General features: G+C 47.5%; 1 protein-coding gene and 1 pseudogene across 3 annotated transcripts in view; both read left to right on the top strand.

Moving 5' to 3' along the window:
• Positions 1-1,641, top strand: part of LOC697782 (DNA-directed RNA polymerase III subunit RPC10 pseudogene) — a 31,833-nt pseudogene extending 30,192 nt beyond the window's left edge. The window contains exon 2 of the transcript XR_013407156.1: positions 1,171-1,641. The product of XR_013407156.1 is annotated as a DNA-directed RNA polymerase III subunit RPC10 pseudogene (transcript). The remainder of the gene's footprint in view (positions 1-1,170) is intronic.
• SLC39A11 (solute carrier family 39 member 11) overlaps positions 1-22,592 on the top strand; it is a 564,973-nt gene that overhangs the window by 30,237 nt on the left and 512,144 nt on the right. The gene's annotated exons all lie outside the window — the stretch shown is intronic.

Genomic DNA, 22,592 nt, shown 5'->3' with positions numbered 1-22,592 from the left:
CAAGATTCACTCCTAGGAGCCATCAGAGGGTCAGTGGAGGTCGACTGGTCCCAGCTGTCCCTGCGTCCCACAGCTTGGAGGTGCAGCGGCCATACAGGTGGTCCCCTTGCTGTAGCCACGTCAGTCAGCACCTGCTGGTCTGACCCAGCACAGTCCCTCCTACATGCTGTGAGGGAGCAAAGGGGAACAGGCAAGAAGTGGGAGTTACATCACATGGAGTGGCAGCTATTTCTTTTTGACTGTGATGATTCAGCCTCTTTTCCAATAGTTTAATAAGTCATAATCAATCCTGCAGCCTCCCCTTCCTCACCCTCCTCCAAGTACATACGTACACACACGCACACACACACCATCCTCAGTACAGTTTTAGAGGATGTGAAAACAGAAAGCAAACCCCAAGTAGCTTTCTCTGTGAGCTAAGCTGCCTTGATTTGTCCATCCTATTATTTGATTTAGAATTCACCAGGGAAAAGTAAAAGTCCAGAAGCTGTGTGGCAGGTGCGGTGAGCCCTAGAAATAGATGAGTGACATGGGAAAGGAACCACCAGCTACGGCAGCAGCCAGCTGCTCTCTTCTATCTGGACCAAACCGTATCTTGGGGTACCCACTGTAAGATGGGGATCAGGGGTTTCCATCTCTCTCTGAGAGGCCGGGGAGCGGGAAGAGAGGGGACCCGCATGTGGGGGCGTGACAGGTTAAGCGTTTTTGCTTCATGATAGGGCTTAACTCTTGGCATCCTGGAGCTCAGGGCAAGATGGAAATTGAGCTGCAATTGCCTTAAGTTCCAGGAGTCAGTCCGGGATCCAGCATCTCTTTTAGACATGTGCATGCAATTGGAAGGGCTGGGGTGGGTAGCTTACAAGAAGAGGACTGTGTCTGCTTGCCATTAGTGAGAAGAGGGAGAGGCAGAGAGGTAATAATAATATCAGGAGGGCATCGTGGAATTGCACTCAGAGGAACTCGCCATCCTCTGGTCACACAGTTGCTGCAATGCCTGTTGCCACCTCCAGTTTAAAACCAGTAACCTGACTGGTTTCTAGGAAAAGAAGGAAGAGCCAGGAAGTGTCCACTCTGCCCTCAAATTCCTTCCTTTTGTACCATGTTATCTTTTAAAAGTTTTCAAACGGTTAATACCAAATTTATGTTTCATTAAAAAAATAATAACTGGAGGCAGCAGAGTCCGAGATGATGCTGCTGTTCTACCCTGGCTGCAGGGACGGGCTGATCGTGGAGGAGGGACAGCGCTGCCACCGCTTCGCCTGCAACACGTGGCCCTGTGTGCACAACGTCACCCACAAGGTAACAAATCGGAAGTACTCAAAGCTGAAAGAAGTGGATGATGGACTTGGGAGAGCAGCTGCCTGGGAGGATGTTGACTCTACTGCAGAGTCATGTCCTAAAGGAGAACCTTCTTGTGCTTACTGCATGTAGCTTCAGATCCGTTCTGCAGATGAGCCAAAGACCACCTTCTACCAGTGCTGCAGGGCTCAGTGTGGACACCACTGCAGGGATTAGGGCAAGGACAGCCCAGCTGCCTGAGCGTCTGCTTACCTCAGGGTAGATGGTCAGCTGGGGGTATGAATCGTGTGTCCTGAGGGTCTTTGCTGGTGTGGTGGAAAGCTAACCCTTTTGAGGTGAAGAGTCAGGGTGTCAGGAAATGTGGCCTATCTGCCAGTCACAGCGGATGAAATCATTGATGTCCAGGGAGTGTTTCTGTGTAGGGAGGACACCCGTAACTAAGTATGCTCTGTTTGAAGTTCCATCCCTCCCTCCCTCCCTCCCTCCCTCTTTCTTTCTTTCTTTCTTTCTTTCTTTCTTTCTTTCTTTCTTTCTTTCTTTCTTTCTTTCTTTCTTTCTTTCTTTCTTTTTCTCTCTCTTTCTCCTTCCTTCCTTCCTTTCTTTTCTTTCTTTTCTCTCTCTTTCTTTCCCCTTCCTTCCTTTTCTTTCTTTTCTCTTTCTTTCCCCTTCCTTCCTTCCTTCCTTCCTTCTTTCCTTCCTTCCTTCCTTCTTTTTTTTTTTTTTTTTTTGATGGAGTCTTGCTCTGCCACCCAGGCTGGAGTGCAGTGGCACGATCTCGGCTTACTGCAAGCTCTGCCTCCCAGGTTCACGCCATTCTCCTGCCTCAGCCTCCCGAGTAGCTGGGGCTACAGGCACCCGCCACCACACCTGGCTAATTTTTTGTAGTTTTAGTAGAGATAGGGTTTCACCGTGTTAGCCAGGATGGCCTCGATCTCCTGATCTCATGATTCGCCCGCCTCTGCCTCCCAAAGTGCTAGGATTACAGGCGTGAGCCACCATGCCAGACGTCTTTTTTTTTTTGAGATGGAGTTTTGCTCTTGTTGCCCAGGCTGGAGTGTAGAGGCGTGATCTCGGCTCACCGCAGCCTCCGCCTCCCGGGTTCAAGCGATTCTCCTGCCTCAGCTTCCCAAGTAGCTGGGATTACAGGTGCCCACCATCACGCCTGGTTAATTTTTTATATTTTTAGTAGAAACAGGGTTTTGCCATGCTGGCCAGGCTGGTCTCAAACTCCTGACCTCAGGTGATCCACCCGCCTCAGCCTCCCAAAGTGCTGGGATTACAGGTGTGAGCCACTGTGCCCAGCCCTGTTCTTTCATCTTTTACATTTATTGGCAGTTGACATTGCCTTACCCCAATCAACACTCTTAAATATTTGTACTGTTTGCACAACTTAGTACATTAAATGTTCCTAAATATTTAACTGTTAATTGTAAATTTGTTTAATTTATTACTTCCTTTATTCAAATTTTATTCTGAATATTTCATTAAAATGGAAAGTCTAAAAAAACAATAATAATGACTGGCTGTAATCCCAGCACTTTGGGAGGCCAAGGTGGGCACCATGCCTGGCTAATTTTTGTAGGAGTTTGAGACAGGCCTGGGCAGCATGGCAAAACCCAGTCTCTACAAAAACAAAACATTAAAAAATTAACTGGTCATGGTGGTGTGTGCCTGTAGTCCCAGCTGTTCAGGAGGCTGTGGTAGGAGAATGGCGTGAACCTGGGAGGCAGAGCTTGAACCCAGCGAGGTGGAGGCTGCAGCAAGTCGTGATCAGGCCACTCACTCCAACCTGGGTGACAGAGTGAAACCCTGTCTCAACAAAACAAAACAAAATGAAAAAACACTGTTTTCTTACCCATGCAAGAAATGAAACACTGGCTCTCAACATGCCCCCAACTCAAAGGCGACTTTGATGAAGCAATGCACTTTTTTTTTTTTTTTTTTTTTTTTTTTTGAGACGGAGTCTCACGCTGTTGCCCAGGCTGGAGTGCAGTGGCGCGATCTCGGCTCACTGCAAGCTCCGCCTCCTGGGTTCACGCCATTCTCCTGCCTCAGCCTCCTGAGTAGCTGGGACTACAGGTGCCCGCCACCGTGCCCGGCTAATTTTTTGTATTTTTAGTAGAGACGGGGTTTCACTGTGGTCTCGATCTCCTGACCTTGTGATCCGCCCACCTCGGCCTCCCAAAGTGCTGGGATTACAGGCTTGAGCCACCGCGCCCGGCCTTTATTTTTAATTTTAATATGAGTACTGCTAGCAAAAACAGATGGCTTCTGGAGGTTCAACCAAATAACCCTCACCCTTCTAGGCAACTTGGGTGAGTTGTTGGTGGCTCTCTGTATGCTCTTATTTATTTATTTATTTATTTAGAGACAGGTTCTCACTCTGTTGCCCGGTCTGGAGTGCAGTGGTGTGATCTCAGCTCACTGCGCCTCCACGTCCTAGGATCAAGCGATTCTCGTGCCTTAGTGTCCCGAGTAGCTGGGATTACAGGTGTGCGCCACCATGCCCTGCTAAGTTTTGTATTTTTAGCAGAGACTGGTTTTCACCATGTTGCCCAGGCTGGTCTCAAACTCCTGACCTCAAGTGATTCACCCACCTCGGGCTCCCAAAGTGCTGGGATTACAGGTGTGAGCCACCACGCCAGGCCTAATTTTTATATTTTTGAGACAGAGTCTCACTCTGTTGTCCAAGCTGGAGTGCAGTGGCGTGATGTCGGCTCACAGCAATCTCTGCCTCCCAAGCTCAAGTGATTCTGCTGCCTCAGCCTCCCGAGTAGCTGGGACTCCAGGCAGGTGCCACCATGCCTGGCTAATTTTTGTAATTTTAGTAAAGACGGGGTTTCACCATGTTGGCCAGGCTGGTCTTGAACTCCTGACTTCAGGTAATCACCCACCTCAGCCTCCTGAATAGGCTGAATAATCCCAAAGTGCTGGGATTACAGGTGTGAGCCACCACATGTAGCCCTGTATGCTCTTTAATGTGGATGACCAAATAAAGCAATATCCGCCTCCATGTACTTTCCTTGTCAAGCCTTCCCCTCCTTATCAGATAGGGCAGGCCCAGCCTGGAGAAAGCACTGATGCACCCACGTTAGGCGCACCTGTCTTACTGCAGCTGACTGAGTGGACTCCGAACAACATTGACCTTGACAGCAGAAATGTGTCATCTCGGATGATTGTTGATTTTTCCCAGAAAATGTATGCCTCTCTCTTCTCTCCCCACCTCTGAAGGCCTCCAAGGAGCTGTTTGGGCTGCCACCTGCACTCAGGGGCCAACCTCAAGTTCCTATTCTGCCTTTGGCTCCCCCACGCTTTTTTGACTTTGCCCTCCATCTGCTGAATGAAGTCTGAGCTGTAATCCACATTGGGCTGCCTCTTCTTCCTCTGCAGCTTGGTTAGTAACTAAGTAACAAAACCTTGAGCCAGAAAAACAGAGGGGTTGGAGAGGAGATAACCTTCCAACTGGCTTGTTTGATATCTTTAAAGCAATTAAATAGCACCCTTCCCTCTGTCAGCAGTTATCAGAGAGACAATAGGTGGCAGGAAATTAAGAAAAGGAGGAGGACAAAGGGCCAGGCCAGTGTCCAGCCCTTTCCATGGGGAGGGGCTGCTCGGTTCACTCTTGCCAAGAGAAGTTCATAGTCTAGGAGCTCCACAGGGAAGACACAATTCCCAAACAGGTCATTATGTCTCTGAGTGGCTTAATAAATTAAATGGGGGAAATTGTTACTCTGCAATCAATTTAGTGAAAGTAAGTATTGCAATTAAGCCTGGAGGAAAGCAACAGAGCCCTGAGGGGAGGATTGGAAGTGTTTGGGAGTGTTAGATACCAATCTGAGTATCTAGTGTGGTTTTTATCATCTTTATGGGAATGTCAGAGGTTTACCATTTCTATTGATGAGAAAAGGGCAATGCTCCTGCCGTGGAGAACATCAGATATCCTGTGGTTTGAGGGGGTGGGGAGAAGATACTCCGCATGGTGATCATAGTACCTTGACTTCCTGGGACACTCTTGTTTTTAGCTGTTCTTTCCCTTGTCCCCCACAAACCATCCGCATTTTATGAAAATGGAAATGTCAGCACGTAAAAGCCTTTCTGATACCATGGGTCCTGATGTTTAGTTTGGAAAATAGAGAATATAGTCACCATATCGCTGTTTGAAAATTTAAGGGCTGGGCACAGTGACTCATGCCTGTAATCCCAGCATTTTGGGAGGCTGCAGAAGGAGGATCACTTGAGTCCAGGAGTTTGAGACCATCCTGGGCAATATAGTGAGACCTCATCTCTCCAAAAAAAAAAAAAAAAAAAATTAGCCAAGCATGGTGGTGCACACCTGTAGTTCCAGCTACTTGAGGGGCTGACATGGGGGGATCTCCTGAGCTCAAGAGGTGGAGGCTGCAGTGAGCCAAGATCATGCCACTACACTCCCGCCTGGGTGACAGAGCAAGACCCTGTTTCAAAAAAAAAAAAAAAAAAAAAGGGAGGTGGGGGGGTTATTTGGCATAGTTGATTTAATAGTCTCTTCAAATACACAAAATTCAAATGAGGATCTTTCTTCCTCTCTCTCCCTAGCCCTCAACAGCTCTGAGTCTGGCATGGCGTGTCACCATTTTTCTCTATTAGCAACCTCGACCCTCAGGGAATACATTGGCCAGTAGGCATTAGAAGCTCTTTGGAAACCACCGCCAAACAAGTCTAGAATCAGGAATGGTGGTTAGAAGACGCTGTGCTCTAGATAGGATTCCTTTTTTTCTTCTCTCCCCCTTTTTGGCAGAAATGCATATAGACATAACATCCTGGAGCCAGAAGGGTCCTTAGACATTCTCAGGTTTACAGCCTACATCCCATCATTATCGAAGTAAAGATACCAGGCTCAGAGAGGACAGGTGACTTGCCCAAGGCCACCAGCAAGGGAGTGGCAAAGTCAAGAGTCAAATGAATCGCGGACTCATGCCTCCTTCCACAGGGACCCCACCCACACGGGGTGTGAAAGCTGGAGGAGAGGAGTCCCCAGCTCCCCCACTGTCTGTCCCAGCACTTCTCTGGCACCAGAACATTTTTCCTGATAACCACGTCCCTGCTGCTCTTACCTGGCTCAGCTCCTCTTTTTCAGTGCCGTGGTGACAGAGTTAGAAAACTTGAGGCTGTCTCCTGTTGTGACTTTTCCCAGAGTGTGCTTCCCGGACCATTAATTCTCAGAGCTAGATGCTGTGTAGAAAAATCAGCTGAGCGTGGTGACTCACACCTGTAATCCCAGTACTTTGAGAGGCCAAGGCAGGTGGATCCCTTGAGCCCAGGAGTTCGAGACTAGCTTGACCAACATGGTGAGACCCCTGTCTCTACTAAAAATACAAAAAATAGCCGGGCATGGTGGTGTGCACCTGTAATTCCAGCTACTTGGGTGGCTGAGGCACGAGAATCACTTGAACCTGGGAGGCGGAGGTTGCAGTGTGCCGAGATTGCACCACCACACTCCAGCCTGGGCAACAGAGTGAGACTCTGTCTCTCGAGGAAAAAAAGAAAACAAAAAAGAGCACAGGCAACTCTGGGAAATGGTGCACAACTGCACATTCACCCCATGTCCTGAAGATTCACATTCATAAATATATATATATATATTTTGAGATAGGGTCTCACTGTGTCTCTCAGGCAGCAGTGCAGTGAGAGCTGAAGCCCAGGCTTGAGCCGTTCTCCCATCTCAGCCTCCCAAGTCACTGAGACTACGCCCAGCTAATGTTTGTATTTTTTATAGAGATAGGGTTTTGCCATGTTGCCCAGGTTGGTCTTGAATTCCTGAGCTCAAGTGATCCGCTGGCCTCAGCCTCCCAAAGTACTGGGATTACAGGTGTGAGCCACCACGCCCGGCCTCACAGGCTTATTATATCCATTATGTGCGGGGCGCACTGAGTGTTTCACACATCTTTCATCTCATTTAATTCTCTCAACCTTTGTGGCACATGACTTTACCAGTAGTAACATTGGTATTTTGAGAAATCTTGCAGTAAAGACACCTGTTGATCTTGAAGCCAGTGCTTCCCAACTTATTTAGCCATGGATTCCCTGTGAGTAATTTCCCCTGTATTTCCCTGAGTAATTTTCAACACCTATTCTGTGCTTACTGTATGCCAAGCACTGTGCTAGATGCTTTCTGTTAACTCATTTAATCCTCACTGTAATCCTATGAAGCACTGTCAGCATTATGAATCCCCCCTTTTGTGAATGAAGTAAGCAAGGCACAGAGAGGTTAAGTACTCTGCCCAAGGTCACACAGATAGCAGTGACAATTTAACTCCCAAATCCTGAACATAATTATGCAGAGCAACAATCCATTGGCAAATGGGACTCCCACCTTCCTTAATCGTTCTTAGAGGCTGATTACAATACAAGAGAGACAATCCCTTCCCCTGATCGATAGCCGCAATTGTTTGTTGTTGTTCTTTGAGACAGTCTCGTTCTGTTGCCTAAGCTGAAGTTCAGTGGATTGATCACCGCTCACTGCAGCCTTGACCTCCTGTGCTCAAGTGATCCTCTCACCTCAGCCTGCCGAGTAGCTAGGACTATGGGCATGCACCAGCACGCCTGGCGAATTTTTTAATTAGTATTTTTTTTTTTTTACAGACAGGGTCTCACTATGTTGCCCAGGATGGTCTTGAACTCATGGGCTCGCATGATCCCCCTGACTCCCGCCTCGAACCTCCAAAGTGCTGGGATTACAGGTGTGAGCCACCACGCCCGGCCCACAATTGTTTTAAGCCCTTCTCCAGGCAGTTACTCTCCCATCCTCAGAATGTCTCTGTGGATGAGTTCTGGATTGTTTCCAAGTTCTCTGAGGCTCTGACAATCATCCAGGCCTCCTAAAAGAATCTTTTTCTTCTCCCTTCCAGAGTGACCCAAGTGACAAGAAGTGCCTGGTGCCCTCCTGCTGTGTGACTCCCTCCGCCCCCACCCCCCGCCAAATGCTGAATTGCCTTATTAGCTGAATCAGAAGGGCAGCCTCTTCCCCAGAAGAGGAGCTGCTGCTGGGGGGAAGATCTGGGGGGAGATTTATAGACTCACAGCAGCAGAACTCCCCTCTGAGAGCACCTGTCAGGGCTTCAAGACAATTTTTAAAACTCCCCAGGAAAATTACCTGGGGAGTTTTAAAACTAAGGGTGCCCCGGCTCCGTCCTTAGCAATTCTCATTTAATTTTTGGCATGGGGCCCAGGTAATGTTTTCAAGCTCCCCAGTTGACTTTCATGTGAGCTAGAGCTGAGAACCACTGAGAGTTAAACTGTCTCGTTTCAGATGTGGAGGAACTTTAGGTCAGGAAGCAGGAAAGACTGTCTCGGGTCAGGCCACAGGCAACTCAGGAGCTCTCCTCCCCCAGGGAGGAGACTGTGGGCTCACGCTGCACTGGTCACCCTGGGAACCCTGCTATCTGGGCAGAGGGCGCTCTGAGCAGGGTTTGTGCGCCGTGGGGCCTGGGAGTCTCTGTTCCATGAGCAGATGGAACCAGAGTTTTCTCTCTCATAAGGAAAATCCCCTTCAATTACCTCTCCTCTCCTAGTGCGATAGCAGGGTAGACACCTCACCTTACTTCCCTTTGGCAAGATGCACTGGTTCCTGTAGAATGCGTGTTTCACAGCTTGTGAAGGGGCAGCAACTTCACAAATGGGCCAGAACCAGTAATTAGGGTCCTCGTTGTAATGACAGCAACGAAGGTCAGAATCTGATTTAATCATGGCCAAAGTTGACCACACTGGCCTTTTCCCTACTGGGGTCTGTGTTCCCATGTGTTCAGCAACCGGGTACCTGGGTGAGGCTCACACACTGTCCTGTCTCCACGGATAGCTCCTCCTTGCCCTGGAAATTCTCGTTGTCCTATTCTCCTTGTGCTAGCGGCTCAAACGGTAGCTCCTCCCTAACAGGACACAGAATATTTAACATTTAATAGGGCTTTGGGGAGGTGCAGACCCAGAAGAGAGGATTTCCAAGTGGAGATGTTGGCACAGCGTTGACAGGAGGTGGGGGTGGGTGGGTCTTCATGCTGAGCGGCGTCCCATCTCTTATCACAGAGCCTGTTTCTCTCTCTCTCTCTCTCTCTGAGCCAGGAATTTCTGCTGCTGAAGGGCCTCTGCCCCTCCGAAGAAGCAAACACCAGGAGTGAATCCAGCCACTGCAGCTGATATAGTTCAATTACGTTTCCAAAGAGGTTGCAGTTCCTTAGCTGGCCCCGTGGTGGGGTGAGCGCATAGAACTCACCTGCTGGGCGGCCTCTGCGAGCTTGGGCACCGGGCCTTGCAGGATGGGGCCCAAATGTCCACCCCAAGGCCTTTCTTTTCTCTTTTCTCACTCCCCCCCCGCCATCCTCCTGCCAATCTGGGGATGCGATGCTGCCCTGTTAGAATCAGGATGATGGCAGTGCCTTGGAACCCAGATTCTGGCGTTTTCTGTCTCCCCTTTTCATGGTGGCTTTCCTCACTCTGGCCTCACTGACAAAGATAATCTCCTCTATCCGAGATCACAGTGTCCTTCTTGGGAAGAGGCAGGCATGAGATTGCTAGAGGCCCAGGTGAGAAGTTATTGAGGGCAGATGTCAGTTCTGCAAAGGGAGTGGATTCTGCAAAGACAAGTGGATTTGGAAAAGGGTCTTGAAAAGCTGTCTGGGGGTGGCGGGGTGGCACTTAGTGCCTGTTTGGAGACTGCAGGCTAAAGCCGCAACTGATGCTTTTGCTGAGTGCTACAAACGTTTCTGTAAGGCTGAAAGGGTGAGTTTTCCTTCTTTGACACAGGAGGTGACTCCACAGAGCCCACGGGCATTGGAATGGGTTCCAGTCGCAGGGCCAGGAGGGACTTTGTTCAGCCAGGTGAGGCCCTCGTGATGGGACCTGGCCACTTTCCAAAAGTAAGACTTCCCTGCTGGCTGCTTCTTGCTCCCTTGTAAGGGAACCAGCCTGTTGGCTTTGCTTGCTGGTTGGGCTGCCAGTCCCCAAGCTTCATGGTACCCGCCTGCCTGAGGCCCCAGAGCAGATGGCTGGCCTGGTGAGGCGGAGTGGGAGCCCCGCCCCCGCCCCCGCCCCCGCCCCGGAGTCATTCATGTGTCTCCTCTGCCCTCACAGCCAACAAACGGCTGCTCCTCCTCCCCCTCCCCGGCTCTCTCCTACCTCACTCTCCAGCAGCCAGATCTGACAGATTGTCCCTGTGTCTGCCGCTAAAACCTAATTTCTCCATACCACTTCAGACACTCAGTCTTTCTCCCTGGCAAGCCCCTTTTACTTGGGGTTGCAAAGCATGACAATTCTAGGCTTTGTTTCCAGCCTGTTGGAAACACTGGACTCTTTTGAATCATCAGATTCAAGACTTAGGAGGTGCCCTCACTCCCGTTAGAGACGGGTAAGGACGTTGTCGGATCCTAACATGACCTGACAGAGCAGGTGTCTGGGAAGATGAGGCTTGGCCTCACAGTGTGATCCTACAGAAGCACTCACTTTAGTGCTCCTTCAATAATAAGTCCGTTTAAACAGAACTTAAACAATTTTTTTTTTTTTTTTTTGAGACGAAGTCTCGCTCTGTCGCCCAGGCTGGAGTGCAGTGGCGCGATCTGGCCTCACTGCAAGCTCCGCCTCCCGGGTTCAAGCAGTTCTCCTGCCTCAGCCTCCCGAGTAGCTGGAATTACACGCACCCACCACCACGCCCGGCTAATTTTTGTATTTTTAGAGTAGAGATGGAGTTTCACCATGCTGACCAGGCTGGTCTTGAACTTCCAACCTTAAGTGATCTCCCCACCTCGGCCTCCCAAAGTGCTGGGATTACAGGCATGAGCTACCGCGCCCAGCCAGAACTTAAACAATTTTTAACATAACTTTTCCATGTATACATAGCATATAAAAATTTTAAACAACTTACCAGAATATGACTGGTTCTAAAAATCCTATCTCCCATCCCCGCAAAATGAAGACTTGACACCAGTGAGTCTATTCTAAACATTCTGATTTCAGCTCCAAAGTGAATTTTTAAGGACAAGTTCCAGAAATGAATTGGCAGTGGTGATATTAAATGCATATGTGCTTTTCCAAGACAAGAACTTTTTAGTGCTGTTGGACTATTTAGGAATGCCAAGTACTCACTTTGATGTATAGTTTTGATGTTATTGGCAAAAATAAACAAATCAAAAGCACAAAATGGGCAACTGACAATGTTATGTCTCTGAAGAGCACGTCTGTATATAATCCTCCTACACAGGTATACACACTTTCATCCATCTATTCTAAACATGAAGAATGTACAAGAGAAAAGGGGAGAAAAATTGGTTTCTAAGTCCTGCAGTCCAACTTTTTTTTTTTTTCTGAGATAGAGTCTTACTCTGTTGCCTAGGCTGGAGTACAGTGGCACAATCTTAAGTCACTGCAACCTCTGCCTTCTGGGGTTCAAGTGATTCTCCTGCCTCAGCCTCCTCAGTAGCTAGGACTACAGGCATGTACCACCACCCCAGCTAATTTTTTGTATTTTTAGTAGAGACAAGAGTTTCACCACATTGGCCAGGCTAGTCTCGAACTCCTGACCTCAAGCAGTCTGCCCGCCTCGGCCTCCCAAAGTGCTGGGATTACAGGTGTGAGCCACTGCGCCTGGCCTATGCAGTCCAACTTCTGACTGTGTCCTCTCAGGGCAAGGGAACTCAGAAGCCTACCCCAGGCCTGAAATCCTTTGCAAGTGTTCAGAAATCATGCAGGATAGTAGTTGCTTTTGATGTCCTCCTACCCTTCACAGGCCTTTCAGAAATCCACTATTTTTTTCATGGCGTCTTATATTCTATTTAGGAGAGATGCTATAAAGGGTTGTCGTGTCTGAAACTGGTTTTGTCCCTGTTTTCGGTATCTTGTCACAAAACTGGCAGTTCATCATAAAGCAATTAATGCCGCATGACTTAATGAACATTTAATGCATTTTTTTTTTTTTTTTTTTTTAGATGCAGTCTTACTCTGTCACCCAGGCTGGAGTGCAGTGGTGCAATCTTGGCTCACTGCAACCTCCGCCTCCCAGGTTCAAGTGATACTCCTGCTTCAGCCTCCTGAGTAGCTGGGATTACAGACATGTGATACCACACCTGGCTAATTTTTATATTTTTGGAAGAGTCAGGGTTTCACCATATTGGTCAGGTTGGTCTCGAACTTCTGACCTCAGGTGATCCTCCTGCCTCGGCCTCCCAAAGTGCTGGAATTTAGGGGTGAGCCACCGTGCCCAGTCTGATGCATTTATTTGGTTGGGTGGGAGGGAGAGTAGCTCTGTACCCCTGAGTAGATAGACGCTGCCTAGTGAGCTCAAATAACTCATCTTGGTTAATTTCTTCTAAAATTATATAACTCTATAATTTGAGGTCCAGATAGTAAAATATATGCGGATAATATATGCTCATCTTTAGTGCAAACCAGTAGAAGGATTTGACCAGTAAAATCTTTTTATTTTAAATTTTATTTTATTTTAGCAAGCCAAATGGTAGGATTAGACTTCTAAAGAAAAACAGCAGACTACGTCTGGGCACGGTGCCTCACGCCTGTAATCCCAGCACTTTGGGAGGCCGAGGCAGGCAGATCACAAGGTCAGGAGATGGAGACCATCCTGGCCAACATGGTAAAACCCCAACTCTACTAAAAGTACAAAAAAATTAGCTGGGGATGGTTGTGCACGCCTGTAGTCCCAGCTACTTGGGAGACCGAAGCGGGAGAATCGCTTGAACTGGGAGACGGAGGTAGCACTGAGCCAAGATGGCCCCACTGCACTCCAGCCTGGCGACAGAGTGAGACTCTGTCTCAATAACAAACAAACAGACAAAAACCCAGCAGACTCCTGGTCCCTCCTTCTCCACTTCTGATACATTCCCTAAGGACAAAAACTTTCACTTCTTTGTTTTGTTTCTTCTGTTACTGAATTTACCTCTATGTTTTCTAAATGGCACAGTTACACTTCTATTTATTGATTTTTCTGTTTCGGACTCTATTGGCTTCCTGTGAAAGAGCCCCAACTCACCACCTATATGATGAACTTCCCTATTCCCTTTCCTCCCAATATAGTTACTGTGTTAGTTCATTCTCACGTTGCTATGAAGAAATCCCGGAGACTGGGAAATTTTTCAAGAAAATAGGTTTAATTAACTCAGTTCTGCATGGCTGGGGAGGCCTCAGGAAACTTACAATCATGGCAGAAGGCACCTCTTTACAGGGTGACAGGAGGATGAGTGTCAGCAGGGGAAATGCCAGACACATATAAAACCATAAGATCTCTTGAGAACTCACTCTCATGAGAATAGCATAGGGGAAACTGCCCCCATGGTTCAGTTATGGGGGTTATAAATCAAGATGAGATTTTGGGTGGGGGCACAGCCAAACCATATCAGTTACCATGGTTTTTGTCAAGTCAGTAGTCAATGTTTTCATTACTACAACAATGTAAATATTATTTACAGCTGAACCAAGCACTATGATTTGCTGGCTTCTTTTTTTCTTGTAGAGTCTTTTGTTTTCCCTGAAGTTAATGATTACCTCTTTGTAATCAGAGTCTCATTCTGTCACCAGGCTGGAGTGCAGTGGTGTGATCTCGGTTCACTGCAACCTCTGTTTCCTGAGTTCAAGTGATTCTCCTGCCTTAGCTTCCCGAGTAGCTGGGATTACAGGCGTGCACCACCACGCCCAGCTAATTTTTGTATTTTCAGTAGAGACAGGGTTTCACCATGTTGGTCAGGCTGGTCTGTAACTCCTGACCTCAAATGATCTGCCCGCCTCGGCCTCCCAAAATACTGTGATTACAGGCGTGAGCCACCATAGCCTGTCCCCATATTTTTTTTTACTTGCTTTTTTATGTACCTATTAATGATTCATTCCTATATTCTGCAGAGTCAAAAATCTTCTCTAACTTTATTCAACACATTGATTTCGTTTATGGCTTGGAGCCATTCTTCCTGGAGAGTGTTGTCCTTCTGCTCAATCTAGACCAATTGTTCTTGAAGTCTGCTGCACAGCTCTCATCTCAGGACTTCTCTTCACCCTTACCCTGAGGATTTCTTTCTTGCTTCCCAGTGTTCCTCTTCTGTTTGCTCTCTCTTGCTCTGTCTGGCTTACTCCTTTGTTTTGGTGGAGCATCACCTCCAGGAGTTTCTTGAGAAAGGGTATGTGGTAGCCAGCCTCCAAGATGAGCCCTAATAAACCCCATCATCTGGTATTCACAGCCTGCACGGCCCCTCTCACATTGTACCAGGATTGATTTGTATGACCAATGAATATGATGGATGATGGTACATCACTTCAGAGATTGGGATGTGAAAAGCATTGTGCCTTTTATCTTGGAGGCTCTCACCTGTCTCCACCTCTCCTCCTCTCTCCTCCCTCCCCTGTCTTCCCTTCCTCTCACCTACCCTCTCCTGTCTTCCCCACTCTCCTTTTGAGGAAAGGTCGTGAGCCCTGTCTTGAGCAGTCCTATGGGATGGGAAGGTAGAGCCTCCAGCCAACAACCACAGGAATGAGCTTAGAGGTCGATTCTTCAGCCTCAGTCAAGCCTCAGATGACTGCAGCTTTGGCTGATTCCTTAATTGCTCCCTGATAGGGTTGGGCTGTGTCCCCATCCAAATCTCATCTTGCATTGTAGCTCCCATAATTTCCACATGTGGGAGGGATCCGGTGGGTTTTCCCCATACTGTTATCATGGTAGTGAATAAGTCTCACGAGATCTGACGGTTTTTTTTGTTTGTTGGTTTTTTGTTTTTGAGATGGAGTCTCGCTCTGTTGCCCAGCTGCAGTGCAGTGGCGCGAGCTCGGCTCAGTGCAAGCTCCGCCTCCTGGGTTCACGCCATTCTCCGGCCTCAGCCTCCCTAGTAGCTGGGACTACAGGTGCCGGCAACCACGACCGGCTAATTTTTTGTAGTTTTAGTAGAGACGGGGTTTCACCGTGTCAGCCAGGATGGTCTTGATTTCCTGACCTCGTGATCCGCCCGCCTTGGCCTCCCAAAGTGCTGGGAGATTGTACGTGTGAGCCACCGCGCCCGGCCCCAGATCTGAGTGTTTCATAAGGGGTTTCCCCTTTCACTTGGTTCTCGTTCACTCTTGCCTGCTGTCACGTAAGACCTGCCTTTCACCTTTGGCCGTGATTGTGAGGCTTCCCCAGCCACATGGAACTGTGAGTCCATTAAACCTCTTTTTCTTTATAAGTCACCTAGTCTCAAGTATATCTTTATCAGCAGTGTGAAAACAGACTAATACACTCCCTCATGACAAACCCTTAGCCCAAACCACCCAGCGAAGCCACTGCCCCCTAAGCCACTCTCAAATTTCTTTCTCATAGAAAATAGGAGATAGTGAATGTCCACTTTTTAAACCACCAAAATCTGATGTGACTTGTTACACAGAAATAGATATGACAAAGGTAATTTTTTTGACACTGTGCTTATGTTAAAATGTCTTTATTGTCCCCACACTTCTGACTGATGGTTTAACTGTATATAGAATTCTGTTCAATCATTGGAAATCCTCTTCCCTCAGAGTTTTAAATATATTTATCCATTGTATCCTGGTTTACAGCGTTGATGTGGGTATGTCCAATGTCTTTTCCCAAAAACTTTTAAAAGCTTCTCTTCATTACAGGTGTTGTGAAATTTCATCAGGCTATATGCTTTGGTGTGAATAGCTTTTTTCTTGTATCATTTCTGTGGTTTGCATTCAGTGAGCCCCGTTAATCTGGAAACGTATGTCTCTTATTTTTAAAAGATGTTGTCACATTAATGTTTTTAATTATTCCACTTCTGTTGTCATTGGTCTCTCTTCCTGGCATTTCTATTACTCAGACCAGTTCCCCGATTCCCTTGGCTTTTCTCTATGTTTCATCTCTTTGTCATTTTTGACTTTCTGGGTGATATTTCATTTCTAACCATTCTATTGAATTTTTTATTTCAACAATTGTATTTCTTTTTTTCTTTTTTTGAGATGGAGTCTCGCTCTGTCACTCAGGCTGGAGTGCAGTGGCATGATCTTGGTTCACTGTAACCTCTGCCTCCCAGGTCCAAGTGATTCTCCTGCCTCAGCCTCCCGAGTAGCTGGGATTACAGGCACACACCACCATGCCTGGCTAATTTTTGTATGTTTAGTAGAGACGGGGTTTCACCATGTTGGCCAGGTTGGTCTTGAACTCCTGACCTTAAGTGATTCTGAAGGGTTTGAGAGGGAAGAACCTGGAAACCTAATGGCTTATTAGATTTAGGGAACAAGAGGGTGGGGGTACAGTAGGGAGATGGGGATTCCTGGATTTCTGGCTTTGGTGACTGGATGGGAGTGGTACTGTTCACCAAGAGGAATAAAGGGGAGGAGCACACACCTCATGGGCAGAGAGGGTGAATTCTGTTTGGGTACTGCTGAGATTATTATGCCCATAGGATGCCCATAGGATGGCTAGAAAATAGTTTGATCTATCAGTTGAGATAGCTTGGGAGAAAAAAACTGAGCTAGACATTTAATAGACATTTAAGTTTGGGACATTAAGTTTGTTGCTGCTGTTGTTTTGAAACAGGATCTTCCCTAGGCTAGAGTGCAGTGGTGTGATCACAGCTCACTCAAGCCTCAACCTTCCCAGGCTCAGGTGATCCTCCCACTTCAGCCTCCCGAGCAGCTGGGACTACAGGTGTGCACCATCACGTCTGGCCAGTTTTTGTATTTTTTGTAGAGCTAGGGTTTTGCTATGTTGCCCAGGCTGGTCTCGAACTCCTGGGCTTGAGCAATCCTTCCACCTCAGCCTCCCAAAGTGTTGGGATTATAAGCATGAGCCACTGCACCTGGCCAAGTCTGGGAGTTATAATCTATGGGTGATAGGTGGAAGTGAGAGAGTAAAGGAGATCACCCAGAAAGAATGTAAGGGTGAGAAGAAGAGAGGATGGGGAATGCCGACTTTTAAAAGATGTCAGGAGGCCTAGGCGGGTGGATCATGAGGTCAGGAGTTCGAGACCAGCCTGGCCAACATGGCGAAACCCTGTCTCTACTAAAAATACAAAAATTAGTACCACGTGGTGGCGGGCGCCTGTAATCCCAACTACTCAGGAGGCTGAGGCAGGAGAATCGCTTGAACCAAGGAGGCAGAAGTTGCAGTGAGCTGAGATCATGCCACTGCACTCCAACCTCGACGACAGAGCAAGACTCCGTCTCAGGGAAAAAAAATGTCTCTCTCACACACACACATAGAGAGAGAGAGAGAGAGACAGAGAGAGAAAGAGAAAGTAGCAGGAAGGAAAGCCTGCCTGGCAAGAGGAGAGAGGGTCTCACAGGTAGGGTCATTAAGGAAGTAAGGTTATAGAAGAGGAGAACTGAAAAGTAAATGTTAGATTGAACATCCAGGAAGTCATTGGGGCCTGGCAAAGTGGCGTGGGCAGAAGGCGGATGGCAGCATGTTGAGGAGGAAAGCGGCTTGGATGAGAGGTGGTAGAGATGGCAAGTGGAGGCAGTTCTTTCCAGGAGCTTAGCTGAGAAAAGGAGGGAAACAGCAATGGTTAGTTAGACGAAAGCATATGGTTGAAAGTGGTTTCTAAAAGGTGGTAAATGTTACATACACACACACACACACACGCACACACACACAATGACAGAGAGAGAGACAGAGAGAGCGCAAGTGGGGCTTCCCTTGCATTGTGTTTGGAGACGCTCATACAATAGGGAGTGACCGCAGGCATTGGCAGGAGGTGGGTATGGCGGTGGATGTGGGTGTGTACAGGGTGCATATGGAAGGAGCAGGAAGGATCTGAGAGCTCTTTCTGTCTCAGGACCATCCATACAACAAATTCTTTACTGGGCATTTACTCAGTTCCAGACCCTGTATTTCTTGCTGGGAATAGGGAGATGAAAAATGCAACCCCAGCCTTGGGAAAACACACTGCTCCGTAAGGAAGTTAGACATAGGTATACCGAAAAATGTTGGGGGACTCCTGCTCCAGCCTGGGAGTGGGTGTCAGGAGATGACTCTAGGGCTCACCCTGGAGCCAGATCTGAAAGGATGAGAAATAATTTTTCAGGTGGACAAAGCAAGAAGGGTGTACTTGGCTGTGCAGTTTAACCACGAATCTCTCTGAGACACCGTTGCATGCCTATTGGGCATATTGGGCATGCAAGGATGGTGGCAAGGGAGTCAGCCACCATCATTTGCATTGGGCAGAGACTCAAAAGCAAGCAGAGCAGTGGGAAAGCTTCATAGTGGAACATGGGGAAGGCCCTCGTTTTGCCCTGAATGGAGACGGTTGTAATGGGGAAGCTGGAGGCAGGCCAACCTTGAATCCCACACTGGATTCAAGGCCAGTAAGACGCCGCTCCCACTGAGCAATATACAATATCCAGTGGAGGAGACAAGCAAATGGGTTTGATGTCATATGCTAAATCTGGGGACATAGAAGGTAGCTTCTTGTGGAAGGAAACAGAACACGGGAGAGGGAAGGACAGGGCAAGGGCCTTAGGTGCTGTTGTGGGTTGCATTGCATCCCACAAAAAGATATTTTGAAGTTCCAACTGCTAGTTCCTGTGAATGTGATCTTATCTGAAAATAGGGGTTTAGGCCGGGCATGGTGGCTCATGCCTGTAATCCCAGCACTTTGGGAGGCTGAGGCGGTTGGATTGCTTGAAGTCAGGAGTTCAAGACCAGCTTAACATGGTGAAACCCCATCTCTACTAAAAAATTTAAAAAAATTAGCCAGGTGTGGTGGCGGATGACTGTAATTGCAGCTATTTGGGAGACTGAGGCAGAAGAATTGTTTGAACCTGGGAGGCAGATGTTGCAGTGAGCCGGGATCTCACCCACTGCACTCCAGCCTGGGTGACAGAACAAGACTGTCTCAAAAAAAAAAAAAAAAAAAAGAAGAAGAAGAAGAAAGAAAATAGGGATTTTGCAGATGTAATCAAGTGTGGAAATAAATGAAGAGTACCTAAATGAGAACAAGCAAAGGCTATTTGTTCAGAGCTTACTATAGCAAGGGAGTCAACCACCATCATTTGCATTAGGCAGAGACTCAAAAGCAGGCAGAGGAGTGGGAAAGCTTCATAATGGAACATGGGGAAGGCCCTCGTTTTGCCCTGAATGGAGACAGTGGTAATGGGGAAGCTGAAGGCAGGACGACCAGGAGCAGGCTGACTGCGTTCTATATGGTTGGTTAGGGGAGTATGTCTGGCTTTCTCTGATTGGTCCTAAGTTGGAAATGGGGGCAATACTTAAGGAAGCTGTCAGTTGCAAATCAAATCGAAACAAAACAACGATTATTGTTTAGCTACCTGGACTGGTTGCTACAGGAAGTAGTTTTACATCCTGGACTGTTTGCTACAGATAATGGGTTGGCTTCCTGGACGGGCTGTAGGTTATGGGGTCAGAATTTGATTTTTATATATGATCTGGCCATTGTCTCTGCATATTCAGTCTCTCATGAGTTAAATGAGGTTATTAGGGTAGATCCTAATCCAGTATAACTGGTATGGTATCTGTATAAGAAAAGAAAACAGAGACACAGGAACAGACACACAGGGAGACAGCCATGGCTGACAGAGGCAGATATTGGAATGATGCTGCTACAAGCCGAGGAATGCCAAGGACTGCTGCAACATTGGAGGCAACAAGAGTCAGGCCCAGAGCCTTTAGAGGGAGTGAGACCTGCTGACACCTTAATTTCGGACTTTTGGCCTCCAGAACTATGGGAGTATAAATTTCTGTTCCTTTTTTTTTTGTTTGAGACTGGCTACTCTAGTTCCTTTGCCTTTCCATATGCATCTTGAGAATCAGCTTATTTACTTACTAATTTCTTCTATCTTCTCTGGGGAGCAATAGAAGAGGAGCTAAGGGCTTGGAGAGTTAGGAGAGTTCTCCCAAACTTGAGGGAAATGAGGAAGCAGTGAACACCTGAGATTACTGCCTAATATCTGGAGCCCAGAACTGGTTGGAGAGTGTGAACTTGGGGGCCATCACCGGTATACAAGGTTATAAGATTTTCTCTAGCAATGCTGAACAGCATGGGGCTTGGGTTGGGAATGGAGACGTCGGCTGGTTATATTACCAGCAAAACATAGACCTGCCAAAGGTCTTGCCCAACTCAGTTACGTACAGAAGAGAGGCCAAACATCTTTATGTGATATGTAAGGTCTGTCACAGTCTGTTCCTATCCCACTTCTCCACCCTTTCAACAGACAGGCCCAAACACTTCTGAACTTTAGTTGTAGACAGGGTTTGCGTTCTTACCTATAGAGCTCCCGAGCTTCGTGCAAACCAAAGAACATGGCAGAGTATTTATGCCCACATCCCAGAGCATTCTATGAAAGTTAGCAAGCCCATCTACTCAGATTGCACGGAAGGCCTTGGGGGTCCAAGAAAAGGCTGGACAAGGGGGAGATAAAATATGGTCCATGGAACCTGAGCAGGGGCCACGAAAGTCAATGGGTACTAGGTCCCAGGGACAACAAGAGTTCAGCATACCTGGTCATGTCTAATTCGTGTGACACCCTCCACTCTTGCCTTCTGATATGGCTTGGCTGTGTCCCCACCCAAATCTCATCTTGAATTGTAGCTCCCACAATCCCCATGTGTCGTGGGAGGGACCCAGTGGGAAGTAATTGAATCAAGGGGACGGGATTTTCTCGTGCTATTCCCACAATAGTGAACGAGTCTCATGAGATCTAATGGTTTCATAAAGCACAGTTCTCCTGCACGTGCTTTCTTGTCTGCTGCCATGTAAGACATGCCTTTGCTCCCCCTTTGTCTATCACCATAATTGTGAGGCCTCCCCAGTCATGTGGAACTGTGAATCCATTAAACCTCTTTTCCTTTATAAATTACTCAGTCTTGGGTATGTCTTTATTAATAGCATGAGGACAGACTAATCCATCTTCCTTAAGGTATCTGTGTGCTCTGGGAAAAAGAGGGTTATAGTATGAGGGGGAGAATCACATTCCTAGCTTACAACATCCCTTCTGTGGTCCTCACCACAGAACAGCAGGTCAAGCAAAGTTGCTGACCAGGAATGGGGAATCACAATAGAGCCAGGTGGCCTGCAGGAGCTAGGCCAGAAGTCTAGGGTCCAGAGACAGTCATCAGCAGGTGGTAGTGAACTGTGGGCAGTTGAATGACAGGGGTCCTTGGAGGAGAAGACACAGCAGGAGCAGAGGATGCTCCAGGGGACAGCTCTGACCAAATATATGGCAACCCCCCAACCTGTGAAGATCGCAGGAGGTAAAGTGACCTTGCTCAATTCTACCCCCATTCCCAGAACATTCTGGGGAAGATCAATCCTAGGAAAAGACTGAATAATGCACTGCCAAGGGCTTAGAACATTAATACCTGGGTTATGAGTATAAATGCCACAGAGTTATATTCATATACTCTTCAGAAGCATTCTGCAAGGTGAGTTTTAGAATCTCCAGCTTACAGTTAAGGAACCAAGGCTCAAATAGGCTATTGCTTTGCTCAAAGTTATCTGTTAGTAAGTGGCAGAGCCAGGTCTGTCTGTCCCTAAAGCATACAATCTCCACACCCACTCCAGTTCTCAGCAAAGTCTTCCTGTAAAAGACAGAAACGGCCCCAGTCTTTTATACAGTCTGCTCAGTTTGCTCACAGATCCCTCATCATTGTTTGTTTCCTTGTCTTTTTTTACCTCTCTGCTGGTCCTCAAACATTACCCTTGCAAGCATGGCCTGAAAAATTGATCCAAACCCCATACTTTGTAACTCAGTGAATCAGGAGGGCCCAGGAATCTGCATTTAAACAGAATGCCCAGGCATTTTCTTCAAGGTCAGTTTAGTTTTTGGTATGCAGCAGGCAACAAGAGCCGGAATAGATGAGCCATGATCGGATCACTTCCTGTTAGTGGGTAGGACCCAGTCCTCATCCTGCCCTGTTCCTTTTTTCCATTTTCTTCCTTCCTGTCTGAATTAGCTCAGACTGCTGCAACAGCATATCATAGACTGGACAGCTTAAACAACAAACATTTTTTCTCACAGTTTTGGAGTCTGAGAAGCCCAAAATCTAATGTCTGGAAAGGGCCCACTTCCTGGTTTGCAGACAGACACCTTCTTGCTGTATCCTCACATGGTGGAGAGATGATCTGTTTTCCATGTGAGGATATAGCAAGATCTCTCTTGTGTCTCCTCTTCTATGGGCACTAATCCCATTCATGAGGGTTTCATGCCCATCTAATCACTTCCCCAAGTCCCCATGTCCTAATACCATCACATTGAGAATTAGGGCTTCAACATATGAACTTGGGGGATTACATTTAGTCCATAGCAGCACCCCAGGAGGAGCCTGAGGCTCTTGGCCATTTTTT

Source organism: Macaca mulatta, chromosome 16, assembly GCF_049350105.2.
Source record: "Macaca mulatta isolate MMU2019108-1 chromosome 16, T2T-MMU8v2.0, whole genome shotgun sequence".
Classification (NCBI taxonomy): domain Eukaryota; kingdom Metazoa; phylum Chordata; class Mammalia; order Primates; family Cercopithecidae; genus Macaca; species Macaca mulatta.
Note: the sequence above shows the minus strand (reverse complement) of the source record. Positions and strands in the feature narration are given on the sequence as shown.